Source organism: Phalacrocorax aristotelis, chromosome 8, assembly GCF_949628215.1.
Source record: "Phalacrocorax aristotelis chromosome 8, bGulAri2.1, whole genome shotgun sequence".
In the NCBI taxonomy this organism is placed as follows: domain Eukaryota; kingdom Metazoa; phylum Chordata; class Aves; order Suliformes; family Phalacrocoracidae; genus Phalacrocorax; species Phalacrocorax aristotelis.
This window is the reverse complement of record NC_134283.1, coordinates 20,763,850-20,778,198: the sequence shown is the minus strand read 5'-3', so window position 1 is coordinate 20,778,198 and position 14,349 is coordinate 20,763,850. Positions and strand designations below refer to the sequence as shown.

Genomic DNA, 14,349 nt, shown 5'->3' with positions numbered 1-14,349 from the left:
TTAATGCAACCGTAATACATAAACATCATCACAGTAGTCAAAAGACAGATGCAGTTTTCCAGTTGTTCTCAATGATTGGAAGCAGTAACGGGCTGGAAAAGTAGTAAGAGAAAGTAAATTGGCTAATAAGGAGTCAATGTAGAAACTATCTTTTTATTTAGGTGCCCATTTGGGGAATTATTATGCATCTCCTTTTTTTTTTGTCAGAACTATTGCTTCTTATGATGGTATCAACTGCTAATAAAATTTGAGATCTATTTTCATGAGACCTCAGGATACCTCCCTGTGCATGCAAAACTCTTCAGTTTTCAGAGTGGTTCTTCCTGCAACCCACATCCCAGTACATTTAAGTCACTATTTCCAAGAATATTTTATGGTCAAATTTTCCAGGGTTTTTTTGTAAATGTGAATTGGATTGTACTAAAAGGATTTGAAAGCATGTGGAAACTTGATTGCAAATATTAAGTGGGTCTCAAGATACAGGTATTGCAGTTGACTGTTATGAATGTCTGGAATCTTACTGGTAGTAAATCTGTAGCTGTGAGAAATGCAAGCTTTGTGGAAGCTATTTTATTCTTAGTAGACGGGTTTACAATTTACAATAACCAAGGGGTTACAATTCTTAGCTTCTGACACTGTTTTTCATAATGAATACCAAGAGATAGCTTTTTGCAAATGAATTCTAGGTGGTAGATCTATCTCTTCAGTGCTTATGTCTGCTTGTGAAATCACTTATACATCTCTGAACTATTTGCTGCTGTTTTTTCAGGTAATGCTTGACCGTTTAATCATTCTATTGTCTCTTGGCTTCTGCAGTGACATTGAACTGTCAGGCTTGGGACTTTATACATTGGGTGCAGTTCAGCACATCATCCACATTTTTATAGAACTGTTGAAATTGCATGATTCTTCTCACTTATGTGCTTGGCAGCAGTTCCTTCAAGGGTATAGCTGTTGTTTTTCCTCTCTGCTGAATGTTCTAGCTCTTGCAGTGTCAGTTCCTTCACCAGCCATCTGTCTTGCTGGCTTACTCACTAGCTTAACAGCTCTCCTTCTCAGACTAGATGCAAGTCCTAGTGAGTACACCATCAGCTGTTAATTTTTTTTCAGAAACTTTTAAAACAATTGTTGCTGCACACAAATATCTTACATTTCAATCCTCTCTATTCAGTCCTTGGCACTTATAGTTGCTTTTTCAGCCTCCCCCTTTTTCCACATTCTTTCACAACTTATTTGTCTATCACTGTTACTTTTCCTGAATTTTTTAGAGTAATTTTCTTCAGTTTGACAACATAGCTTGCCCTGAATTCTGTCTGGAAAGTGCATTTCTAAATGCAAGAAAAATGTAATCCAGTTCTGTGTGTTGTTTCCCTGTTACTCTGTCCTTCAAAATCTCTGCAACAGGCATCTAAATACTTTCAGATATTAAGTAAGCCAGGTAACAGCTCCTGAGAAATGTAAGATTGATATCTTTTGTCAAGAAGTTAGAGAACAACTTCTTTGTAGCAGTATCAGTATTACAGATAGGATAGATTGTCTTCTAGCTCAAGGGCTGGCATATTGCTAAACAGTCTAGCAATCTTTTTGATGAAAAGTTCTATTTGCTTGCAAGCCAGTCAGGCCTGGATGGAAAATTGCTTTATGAAGCCCCGAGTGTATAGTATCCCTTATTATAGTAGCAGTTTGTTTTATTTTTGTACACTATACGTGCTTTATAATCTGCCGATAGCTAAGGTTCATTTAGATAGCGTCTAGAGCATTATAAACTCCTACTTGGTGTTAGTGCAGTTTTCAGGGGTAGAAATGAATCACACAGATAGTAACTTCAATAAATATAGAGGCATACCAGATTTTTTTAATGTATGTTGATAAACCTTTTTCAGACCCTCTGCTCCTTTCCTGGAAAAATTCAAATATTCTTTATTGCTAGTGCCAATTAGTCAGCCAAGCATCTGCAGCTGGCAGCTGTCCTCATGAAGAAGGCCCCAGGATATTAAAACTCTGGGGACACTGATTTGCATGTTAGGTGTTACTGTTTGTCATCTTCTAAGGGTGTTTCATTCATGTTGTTTGTCAATGACAAAGAAAACTGAGTGTGCTTACAGTGGTAACTAATAATTAGTAAGATGGATTTTATTTCCCCACCATACTTATGACATCCAGGGTAAATTTAGACCTGTCATTTAATACTTCTAGTGAGGGCCTGTTTATGTGAGGAAGGTTTGTTTCCAAAGTAAGCCATTACAGCTGAAACAGGTCTTCTCCTATTGTGATGCTGTTAACACTGGCACGGGTGTGTTCATAATAGATTGTTCTGTTCTGGGCTAGGAAGTTAAAGCTGCGTTAGTAAATTGGTAATAAAATTTATGCTAGTATAATAACTCCAGTGGTACAGAAAAGCTTGTAGTCTTACTAAAAGCTACATGGTGTCTTTCTGGTACTGCCCAGGCCTTTTTTGTGCAGTCTTTATGCACAAAAGGTAAAAACAGTCAAGTCAGACAGCAACATGGAAGAGAGAGTGTAAATTAATTTCTTTTCTGTCTTTCTCTCAGGCAAGTCAACTCCTTGCCATCAGGGTGTGGCTTCCAATGAGAAGGCAGCATAATGCTAGTATTTGAGGCTGCAGAAGTTGTCTCCCAAACCCTATTAAGTGAGGTTCTCAAGTGTGGTCATGACAAGCCTTATGATTAAGTATGACCAGGAGAGACATGTGAATTTGAAAATGTCTAGAAGCCTGCAACTGGGAAATGGTAGCTAATAAACTTTTCCTCTCATTAAGTGAAGTTGCAGGTATCTTATATTAAAAAGAGCAAGCAGTCAAACCCAGGAAAGCTGCAGACAGATGCTGGTGAGCTACAACTGATCTTTCCTCCTTGTTACTAGGATGTACTCTGTACCCTGCATTCAAACTAAGCATTATCCTATTAATATTAAGGAATGTAATCATTGTTAGGTGAACACACTGCCTATGTTAATTTACTGTGCTGGAAGTAACAACTAAACTCGCTACAGAAGAATAAAACTATTCACCAGAATGTGATTGGAAGGGTATTTTAAGAACAGACAAAATCCACTTACATGCTAGGCTAGAAGGAGCTAGCTGCTACTTACCATCCTATTAACTAAAGGAATCTCTCAATTAATTCCCTCTGGAAAAAAAAAATAGGCCTCACAGAATTTCAAAATTTTGTGCTTTAAATAATCTCAGTTACCAAAGAGAATTCCTGCTAACAAACCAGTCAAAATTTGAACCTGAAGTGAATAAAAACTTAACTTTTGCATTAGGTTAATAAAATCTTTCCATCGTGGAAAATACAGAGCCTTTACCTTCATCATACTTTCTACATTGTATTCTAACCAGATTTACATTTTTATTGAAACTATGTGAATAAGTCACAGTTCCAGTTGCCAAGATGTGCTCATCTGTGACATCCTAAAGTAATAAACATCATTGTGTAGAGCATATTAATGTTTTTCATACTTTCTAAAACAAGGCAGGCTATCCAATTTACTTCTAATGCGTTCAATAAGAAGTTAGATTAAGTAACTTTCCATATTATGTAAAAATTAATTATATGATATAACTTGTGTTGTGGTGCAGGCATAAAGACTGCATATAGGCAGGTTCAGAATGGAGAAACCTGGAGCTGGGGCCTGCAGCATTGTCGGAAGTAGCTCTTCAGAGGCAGATTATGAAATTAGAGCTGTAATCTCTGTTTGACATAGAGTTAATATGCAGCCTTTCCAGGACTGAAGCTGTTTACTGGTTCTTCCATCTGTCAGGGTCTTCCTAGCTTTTATGGGAAAGAAATACATACATTTGAGACTGAGACTGCATAGAGGACAGGTTTTTTTGTGGACGTGTTGTGCAACCCGATTCTAAGAATTGCAGGTAGCTGCTGGCAGACCACCAGGTGAAGGAGTGAGTGGGTGTAATGAAAGCAGCTATTCACAATAACTAAACAAATTAAAAATACTTTTTCCTCTGTTTGGTGTGACACTAGGAACTTGTTTGTGTGAGAGAAGGTAGTGGGAAAAATAACAGTCAAAAGCATTAGGACCTGAGGAGAATGATGGACCTGAATGGAAGCCTATGTGGGGGTTTTGTTTGTTTGTTTTAGGGCTTGGCTTAGCTTTCCCTTTCTGAGACAGTTTAGTGTGCAAAATCGGTAAGGTTAAGGTATGAACTAAACTTGAAAGGCCTTACCATTGTGAAATAATGAAATCAAGCATCATGTCAGCTGGCAGAGACGAACTCTTCAGATCTGTTGCAAGGTACTTGTGCAGACTGTCTTAGAAAGTCAAAACAGTGAACATATGAAGGAATACATACTTATTTTGTGCTAACCTAGTGATCTGGTAAGGTAGTGTTCTGCACCTATAGATTGATTCTTGAGCCCATAGCCTTTTCTTGCAGGATCAAAACATGGACTAACATAATTAGGTGTGCACATCAGCAGCCTGTGTGCTGTATGTCAGAGAAACTTTCAGTAAAGGCTTCTGTGATCAATAAAGATTTAGCTGTGCCTCTACCTTTTCACCTTCTGTACCTTGGACACATTACTATTTTCCTTTGGAAGACAAAAAGGATAATATTGGGCTAAAGCTGGAGGTTCTGAGAAGTGATCAGAAGGCTGGCTATTAAAAAGTTGCAGTTATCTATTTCTGTCCCTCATGTTATTTGAAAATTAATAGTTTAACAAGGGAGCTGAAATGACAGATTCAGGGCCTTCTCCAGTGAACAAAAATAATTTTATACCCAAGATATGCCCATCCATTTACAGCAGCGTACAATTGGAATTAGGTCTGGCAGTCTGTGGTGGCCAACTTCTCATGCTTCATTTCCATTGTATGTTGTTCTTTCAAAGAAATGCTTATCATACAGCTGATACACTGGCAGGAACTAGAGTAATCTATATTATCAGGACCTTATCAGGACAGGGTTTTTTCATTCATTTTTCCACCTTTGGTGTGGGAGTAAGAGAAGTTTTCCCAGGACTAAAAAAAATGAAATGCTGGTTTTGGACTATACAGTCATCTTTACTTTTGCCTTGTCTTGTCATTCATGTAGTTTAAAGTTAAAGCTCTATAGAGCTTTAAGTTTCAGCATGAAAAAGTGATGGTATGTGCATCCTCTATGACTAGCAAGAATCCTCATCTCCAGTGTGTCAGCAAAATATGCATCCTTATGCTCAGGAATTAATTATGGGCACTAATTGTCAGAGTCTCTTCCTCCCTCTCTTTCTCTCTCAAAGAGGCACTAAGGCGTTCCAACATGGGCTTTATCCTTCTTTCCTCGCTAATGGGGAAAAGAGAACACAAACTTCCCTCTACCTTCTGAATGGATTTATTAGTATATCTCAGCCCACACAGAAATAATAAAATTGACAGGATTCTTGTCTTTCTTCATTGGTCTCTCCCAGTTCTTTAGCTTGGATAAGAGACTCCTGTCTATCTTACGTTTTCTAGACTGTCCCTGTCTTTTCCTTCTGCTAGTAGGGTCATCAGTGGAATTCAGCTTTGAGCTGGATGAAGCACTTCTTTAGAAAAAGCTAGGAAACTCTGATCTCTCATCTGCATGGTAGTACTGATTTCACAGAAGTAACTGTTTCAAGCAGTCAGGAACTGGTTAGTTTTTCTTCCAGTCTGTGATATTTGAAGTGTTTCAGGGCACACTCGCTATTTTAATGTATCTTCACTTCACTTGTCATTTCTCACTGAGACAGAATTTCTCATTGTTCTGAATATCAGTGACAGACAGTTCTACTTAGCAATATGGGAAGGGTGGAATAGCCTGTATAGAAAGCTACAGCCCCTGAACTGATAGCTGCTAATTCTTTTTTTAATAATATTATCTCTTCCCACGCAGGGTTAAACTCTGCCTTTTCTCCATCCAGTAACTGCTTAGTAAAGAAAGAAAACAAAGTTGCACAGCTACCTGAGGTGAGTGATCATGAATCTTTCTGCTAGCCTGTTTGCAGTTACGCTAAAGAAGTCTATGGATTTTTACCCCTTTTTCCAACGTGGCTTTGTCAATGTTTGAGTAAGTGAAGGGAGTAAAGTGACTATTTAACTCCCCTTTTGGCAGAGAGGAGATTAAAACAAGACATGCCACTTAAAAGAGACTAGCTTCTATTGTACTTGAAGCACAGTACAGGTGGGAAAGAACAAAAAAAACCCTAAACCTGTGTTGAAGCAAGACTGTTAATCAAATGTTAACTTATTTAGAAATAGTCAAGAGGGACAGATGGGATCCTGCGATTCTCTCTCTTCTCCTTGAGTCAATTTTTAAAATATATTAAAAGCTTGTGTACTTTTGAATGGCAGATATGGCTTGTCACTTTAGAGGTTATTTTTGCTATTGTTAATACTGAAATAGATTGTGCCTGAGTTACAGTAGTTGACAGAAGTCTTAAGTACCACAGAGAAAACACTTGTCTTGCATTTTTTATCTCGGCTTTCAGATTTAAGAAGCTGTATGTGGTTAAACTTTAAAATTATGTAACAGTAAAAGAACCCTGATCAAGTTGATGTCCTTTAGCAAGCAAGAGAGCGGGGGGTGGTGTAATTGTACAGTAAACACATGTTAAACTTTTTCCTTAAGGGTATTCTTTAAGACAGCATCCAGCCATCCAGAGCAGCACCTAGGATACCCTGCAGTTTGCACTGAACTCATAGTGCATCTTGTGGTATTTTTCCCGTGAGAAAGTGATATAAGTCTAAGCCTTGATATACTTCATATTTAAACCAGAGCGTCTCAGCTTATGTTGTCTAACTGTAACCCATTCTCTAGTAACATATTTCTGGTGTAAATGTCCTCTTGATTACTGAAGAATATGCATTTCAAATTATCTCAAAATTGAACAGAGTTGTTAAATCTGGTTCTAAATCTGTAGTTGAGCTGTGTCATAGGTCACATGCTAGTTTCCACAGTGCAAGTTTCAACAGATTCTGTGGGAATGTTGATAAAGAACACCTTTAATAATCCTTTCCCATATTTTTAGGACGCCAATTTAATGTTTATCTGCTCTGTATTTGTGACTCTGAAATTTTAATGCTTCCAAAGCAAAGATACCAAACCATGTCACCAGGGCTGCTCTACCTGCAAATGTAAGAAAGAATAGTCCATATCAGCAGGCATAAAGCTAAGCAAACAGGCAGAGGCTAAACTTCTTATGAGTGGAATATTGGTTTTGCATAGATGACTCTTCTTTTATAATGCCTGAGGCATCTTGGGTCCAAATCTAAAGACGACTGTATAACTATCTTAAACAGAGCTAATGGAAATTCTGTCTGTTTCAGAAATTTTAAAGAATTTGGGCCTGTGTGTTTCACATGGAATACCTAAGATGAGTGTATTTGCAAATTTTGACAAATTGCTTTTTTCGAGGACAAGTAGCAAGAGGTTTAAAAAAAAAAACCAACTAACTTTTTGATAGCAGCCTCAGACAAGTCTCAAAAACAGCAAAAAAGAAACCTGAAAAATGACAGAATATATTATTTTGTGCAGTTCTCACAAAGAGGTGCTAGCCCAGGCACATTATCTATGCTATCTGTAGAATAGCAGGTGAGTGAAGAATACCAACTACAAAGTAGCATTTAACCTGAAGCCTAGTAGGCCAGCAGCCAGAGGGAATAATCATCACACAGACAGAACAGCAGGCATGCTGCCCAGGTATCCATTCCCATTGAGAAAACCGGGGTCAGCTCACACACAGAGTGCTTTATTCCTGTTCTTTAAAAATACTTGTCAAACCTCAGACTTGTAGCACAAGATTCAAGACTGAGATTTCTGTCTCCCTCATCTTCACTTAGATTTTTCTGTAAGTTGCTTGCTTGCTCCTGCTTCGAATTAAGAGGATGTTTGCTGGTCACTTCATTAAGGTATGGCAACATTCTGCTTGCTTTAAGAGTAAAAGCTGAGTGACCCTGACAGTGCAGCCATCAAAGGGCAGTATTTGCATGACTAAGTCAGAAATCGCCAAAATCTGGTGACTTCCAACCTTATGTGCAGGGCTTGCCCTTAATCCCATCTTCTTCCTCTTCTTACCCCATCCCAAGCACTACAAAGTTGAGTAGAACTTAGCAAGAGGAAAATCTTGTATTCGTTGCAATTCTGCATCGATACTGTCCCCAAACTACATATTTCTCTGAAACTAGTTGTTCAAGACAAAATAAAATGGAAATGAGTATTTCTGCACAAATCTTTGTCAGCATTGTATTGTCAGCTAAAATTACGGACTGTTCCTTTTTACAACAATGGCACAGTTAAACCATAATCTAACATTTTCCCAGAATTTACAGTGAGTTTGACCTTCGATACATCAAAGTACATGATTATAGTAATCATGCTTGGAAAGCAGCTACAGTTTTCTTCTGTTGCAGGGAACTTACTACAAATGCTTAAAATCTATAGTTAAATATTTGCAAGTAAGGAGTTGTACCTTTAAAAATTACTGAGAATATTACTTGCTACTTGAAGCAAGTCACTGGGATTACTCCTTTTAAGTTAGCAGACCCTCTCTTGTAAAGGGAAGCAGTTCGATAACTGCTTCTTGCATTGTCCATTTAAACATCTTCTTTGAGGGTACACTTAGTATCATACTAACAGTTTAAAGACATTTATGGGGATAAGTAAAATCTAGTTAATGCCAAGCATTGCTGTAATTCAAACAGAAAACTGGCTCTATACAATACATAAAATTATTTTTTCTCTTTTTGGAGCTGTAGAAAGTACGCAGGCCATCTCAGCCACAATCCAGAGCATATTAAAAGATTTTTTTTTTGGGGGGTGGGGTGGGGGGGTGGGGGGTAATACAGGGTACTTTGTTTCTCCTTCATAAAGGTATGTGTCTTGCCACTCTCCCTCATACAGATAGCAGTAAAAAAACCACTAGTTTCTGCTTTTCAGTAGCACATGTTAATTTTTAACTATAGCATTTTTGTACAGATTGTGCTTATAAGGCTTTTTTTGATCTTTAAAAAAAACCCCAAACCTTACTGCATTGCTGTAGAGTGTGATCATAACAGTGCCTCTAATGTTAAAAATATTTCCAGGTCAGGTTTTTGTGCAAGTCTTTTTGAAAAATAGACTTTCGCTTAAGTGTAATGGAAACATTTCCATGACTTCAGCAGTCTACTATAGAAGTTAAAATAAACATTTCCACGAAGAGATTGCAATTTGAGATTTACTGTGCTGTGCTGAAAGCCTGATAACTGGACTGGGAAAGTTGCAGTGGATCCTACATCAGAAAAATATTGACTGTTGTCCAAGCTGACATGTAAGTAACTAACATAAATGTTCTATTTGCAACAGCTTTTAGCATAAACAATTCCAGGGTAACAGAAGTGTCCTTTTTAAAATATTTTGGGAAGACCAGATCATTGACTTTATTAAAACAATGCTGCACTAGCTTCATTAGCACAAAGCAGCTTTGTCTTTGTCCTAACTGACTGGGTAGAAATATGAATGTGAAGCACAGAGTATCAGTTTATGAATTATGGCAATGTAGGGGTGTGGTCAGAGCGTGCTGCTTAGCCATGTTTTAGTGGCTTCTCAAGGGCTGTTGCAGGCAGCAGCAACTGAAAATATACAACCGAAATGTCTTCAGTGCCCTTCTGGTGTTAAGCCTCTTTCATTCCTACCCAAAAATGAGAACCTATTTTAAGGTTTAACAGTGTCCTTTTAAATTAGAAGGAAACTGCCACAGTGATATATTCAGACTGGGGTTGGCAGTGTATGCTATGGTTACCATAACTAAACAGAGCTAGATCTGTTAAGATCAAAATGGTTGACTTGTCACTCTATAGTAATTGTTCCCTGTGGAAAAAATTCAATAGCATAGCTTAAATCACACGTAGCTGATCACATGCTCCGAGGCTTCTGTGGTGCTGGGACTAAAAGGCAGAGGTAGGGAGGAGCTGTGTCAGGAGATCTTTTTATTCTGCTGGCAGGAGGAGAGGCTTGCCTTGCATACAGTCATTATGCACAAATTGATTTTTAATTTTACAGTAATGCGCTATTGTAATTGTTAACTCAATTCCTGAAAGGCCACTTTAAAAGGTCTAATGTTATGCCCCTGCATATCCAAGGTGCCCGTTGGAAGGAGGGGTTTGGGGTGTGCAATGGAACCCAATCTGTTCAACTTCTTTTTATTACAGTAAAGCATAAAAACTGTTAAACTGCAGCCTATATGAGACAAATTGAATGCATGCTATCGTGGAAATGAATTACATACATGAACCTTAAAATCGTAAGTACAAAAAGAAGTCAAGTCAATAAAATATGAGAAGTACTAAGTTTCTATCCAGACTGGAGAATCTTTAATAACATTGGAACTGATGCGAATCCCATCAACTTGCTTTTAAACACCTGCCTTGCTGATCCCAGCAATTGCCTTTCTTGTTCTTTTTCTGGTTTAACACATGATATAGTAATGTGGGAAGTGGGGGATGTCTTATACACAAAGAAATTCTTTGTTGATACAGGGCAGAAGTAAAGTGTTAAGAGTATGCTAATTAGACTGCACTTGGTTTTCTAAAGGAAGCAATTTTTTAATCTTGGCTTGGTTCTTCAGTTTCTTGTCAAAATCAGGATAGAAACTGTGCAAGTTCCTAGTCTGGCTGCATGCAGTCTCCTAGGTTAAACTTCTCTCATTATCTACACCTGAGAAAAGTGCTGAGTTTCCCTTCTGCCAGCCTCCCCCTCCCCATGCCACCCTGAGAAATCGTAAGTCAACATGTATTACCAATATAAGAAAAAAAAGTACAGCTGCAGCCTACTCTATCTAGGGTAGAACATATGGTCTTTTGATAGCTAAGGCATACTCACCAATCCTTTGACAACAGAAGCCACTACACATCCAAGCAGTTAAGAACACTTGCTCCTTGATTATGCAGGTTTAATATGCTCACTCAGTTCCCTAATCATCATGCAACACTGAGAGGAAGCCTGAAGCATCAGGCATAGCAGCACAATATTTGGCTGTAAATAACTTCATGTAGGGTGTAACTAGTCATTTGGCCTTAAATACAGTAGCTTTCTTTTCCTCTTTTTTCTGACACCTATTCACAGAAACTCTGTGTATGCTAGTCTGTCTCTAACCTGATGCTGCTTGTCCTAGCTCTTTGGTGGGGCTAGTAATTCACACAGAAATAAGTAAGAAATTATTGCTGTGCAAAATCTATACAAGCACTACAGCTAAGGAGTGTACTCAAGGAAACCATTTTGCAGTCTTGACTATAGCACTACCTCACCTGTATGACAAACACTGCCTTTATCTTTTCCACTGCTGATCCATGAGAATCGGAACATGATTCCAAAAGCAAATTAATATACTGGGGGGTGGGGGTGTCCTACATATAACTAAGCACAGGTATTTGCAGTTACCCAGCCATGCGTCTCTTCTTTTCCCTTCCCCACCCCCGGAAATTAAAATAATGAAACTACTTAAACAGCATATGTACTGCGCTGCTTTGTTCCCCGCGGTCCGTCTCGCGGTGTTCGCTCGCTGCCAGACAACTCTCTTCGCCGCCAGCCCCCGGCTGCGGGGTCGGCGGAAGCCCCTCCAGTCGGGCCCCGCGGGCAGCTCGGAGCGGAGGGGCAGGCGGGGATGCAATGCGGATGGACGGGGAGGGGGAGGCTTTACCTGCCGCGTTCCCCCAAGGAGCCAGGGGTGCCTGGAGCTGCTGCATCCACGCCGGGGCGCGGCGGGCGGGCGCTCAGGATACCTGGCAGGGCCGGCTGAGCGCCGGAGCCATCGCCGCGCCGGGGAGCGGTGGGAAGGGAGCGCCGCCGGAGCCTCCGGTAGCTGGCGGGAGACTCAGCACCTGGGCACTGAACAGCTCCACGGAGCGCCACAGGCGGGGCCGGCGCCGCGCTCCCCGCCCCTGGGCGCGGGAGGGCCGCGCCGCCGCCCCCCGCCTCCCGCCCTCGCTGCGCGGCGCTGCGGCCTCGCGGCCCCACCCTGCTCCCGCCGCAGGCGGGGACCCGGCCCGCGGGCGGCGGCCGCCGAGCTGAAAGGGCGGGAACGACCACGCTTCCCAGCCGCCCTCGCGGCGGGAGAGGACGGCCCTGCTCCCGGGGGCAGCCGGGAGCTGTAGTCCTGTAGAGCACCGGTGTCAGGGGAGCGGCAGAGGGGCGGGCTCAGCGGCTCGCAGCTCCACTCGGGATGCAGCGGCCCGATGCCTCAGGCCCCGTGGGCCCGCGCGCGGAGAGAGGCGCTCGCGCCTGCCGCCTCAGGGTGGGCCTGGGGCTCGCCGCTCCCTCAGGGCGGCAGGGTTCCTCCTGCCTGGCTTTCGCCGTGCCCAGGCTGCCCCTCGACGGTGTGTTGCCCCTGGGTCGCTGCGCTTTTTGTGCAGTATTTTCAAATTGTTTGACTCCGTTCTTTTTGGTTTCTTTTTTGTTGTTGTTGTTTTTCTCTTAAACAGAAGTCTAGGATAGCACAGTTCTTCCGCAGTGTTAGGGGCTTTTTTAGAGGGGGAGAAAAAAGTCATACGATAGTTCCAACGGTGTTTCAGAAAGTCCTGAAAGCTGTGCTCCCTCCCTTCCTCCCACCAAGATTCAGAAGCTGGAAGATATATGTAAGCAGCTAAAGAGTCAGGACTCTGCCTTCCTAATCAAAAGCAAAGCACTGCAAAAAAAACCCAAAAACGTAGCAAAAAATACTTGTAACCCAATTGCAGCTGGCTTTCGGAGAGGCATCTCTAATACCAATGTTTTTACAGGGCTCTTCAGATAATTATGGAGCATTTTATGAAGGAGGATGTGTTATTAGTTAACTTACAAATGAACTGATACAGTATTTCCAAGCAGTTTTTCTATTTACTTGCTTGTCAAAAGAAAAAGTCATTATTCAGTGTAGTTTTAATTAGAAGTTAACTTACACTTTTGGTAATGACAACAACAGAAGAATCTTTCAAGAGGTATTTAAAAAGAGAGTTAAGGTTAACGAGTTAATTTAGAACTTTGAGCACCAGCCCATCTCTCACCCTGAATTACAGGGTTTCGAAAGGTGCTGGAAACTTGCATATAGGAACCTGTATGTAAGGGTTGCGTGCATGCACCTGCTGTTGCCACTTTGAAACCCTGATGTCCAACCGTTGCCCTCATCTAGGAGAAGGTTTTTAGCAACTGTATTGCAAGCTAGCAAGTAATGTGACAGAAAGCTAGGACAACCATATTAAACTAAGCAGTATGTTTTATTTATGCTACATTAGCAAAATCTTTCTTTGGGTTGTCTTCATCCCTATGTGGTTTATTCTAAATTAATGATTCAAAAGAACTTATGTTTACTGCTTCTTTTTTCAGTGGGTATATATTATGAGTTCTCATCCTGTTTCAGATGCTTTCTTGGATAGTTCTTAAATGTAACAGGCTTCCTTGATAGCAACTGGATCATGCAGCCACACCCTACTGAGCAAGTTCGCTTCTGCAGCTACCCTAAAAAGGTGAGAAGTTGACACTGACTCTGATATTACATGTTACACAGTGATTCTTGGATTTAAAGTACTGACAGAGTTGTGTTGTAATGGATGTCTGCTCTGGTACTACATTATGTGCCACCAGCATACTAACGTGATCGCAGCATAAGTCTGTGGAATACATATAGCTGTTTGGTGATTATTCTAGTCTTTGCTACATGATGAAGTACCTTCCCCAGTGTTTTCACAAGACTCACTTAGATCAGAATTATGTATTCTCAGTTATCTACCTGAACCTTCCAGCATTATATGGTTGTAGCAAAGTATAGTAGATAAGTTTAAAACAGTATTTACTTTTATGTGGCTGAAGCAGTTTGTAGGTGTGGAACTATAAAGCGAAAATTTCACTTTGAGCAATGACTCCTGAGATTATTAAAACTGAGTTCTTGGTATAGCAAAGAACAAGTAATAAAAAACTTCTTCCTTTTGTCATTTCCTTTACATTCAAGTAACAATATAATGTCCTTCCTCAAAGCTGGGGTTTTGATGTACTATTTGAGGTCCCTGTCCAGGAGTCGTATGCCGTATCTGAGATGGTAGGAAACATGCACTGATAAAGAGCCTAGCTGAGGTAAGCTGTATAGTCAAGGAAAATCTTCAGTAGTATATGCAACTGTAGGGCACTTCCAAATTACAACCACAAATAAAGTAAACCTTTTGGTGCTAATGTGGAGGAGAGCCACTACAACTCCCTGCCCATTGCTCTGTGTTTCCCCATTCCATTAATCTTAATGAAGCCAAGTTTCTTCTTTTGCTTCTTTTTCTGCTTTGCAAAGCAGAAAAACTGAAATAGAGACACATCCAAAATACTTTCATATCAGTGTGAATAATCTAAATATATTAATTCAAACAGTAACACAGTTCAGA

At 40.5% G+C, this 14,349-nt stretch overlaps 1 protein-coding gene across 3 annotated transcripts in view; it reads right to left on the bottom strand.

The window, feature by feature from the left end:
* Positions 1-11,996, bottom strand: part of SMPD3 (sphingomyelin phosphodiesterase 3) — a 124,074-nt gene extending 112,078 nt beyond the window's left edge. The window contains exon 1 of one of the 3 annotated variants that reach the window (XM_075101685.1): positions 11,649-11,996. The gene's annotated coding sequence lies outside the window, so the exon portion shown is untranslated. The remainder of the gene's footprint in view (positions 1-11,648) is intronic. The other 2 variants (XM_075101684.1, XM_075101682.1) reach the window with 2 other exon arrangements.
* Between the last annotated feature and the right edge of the window lie 2,353 nt (positions 11,997-14,349).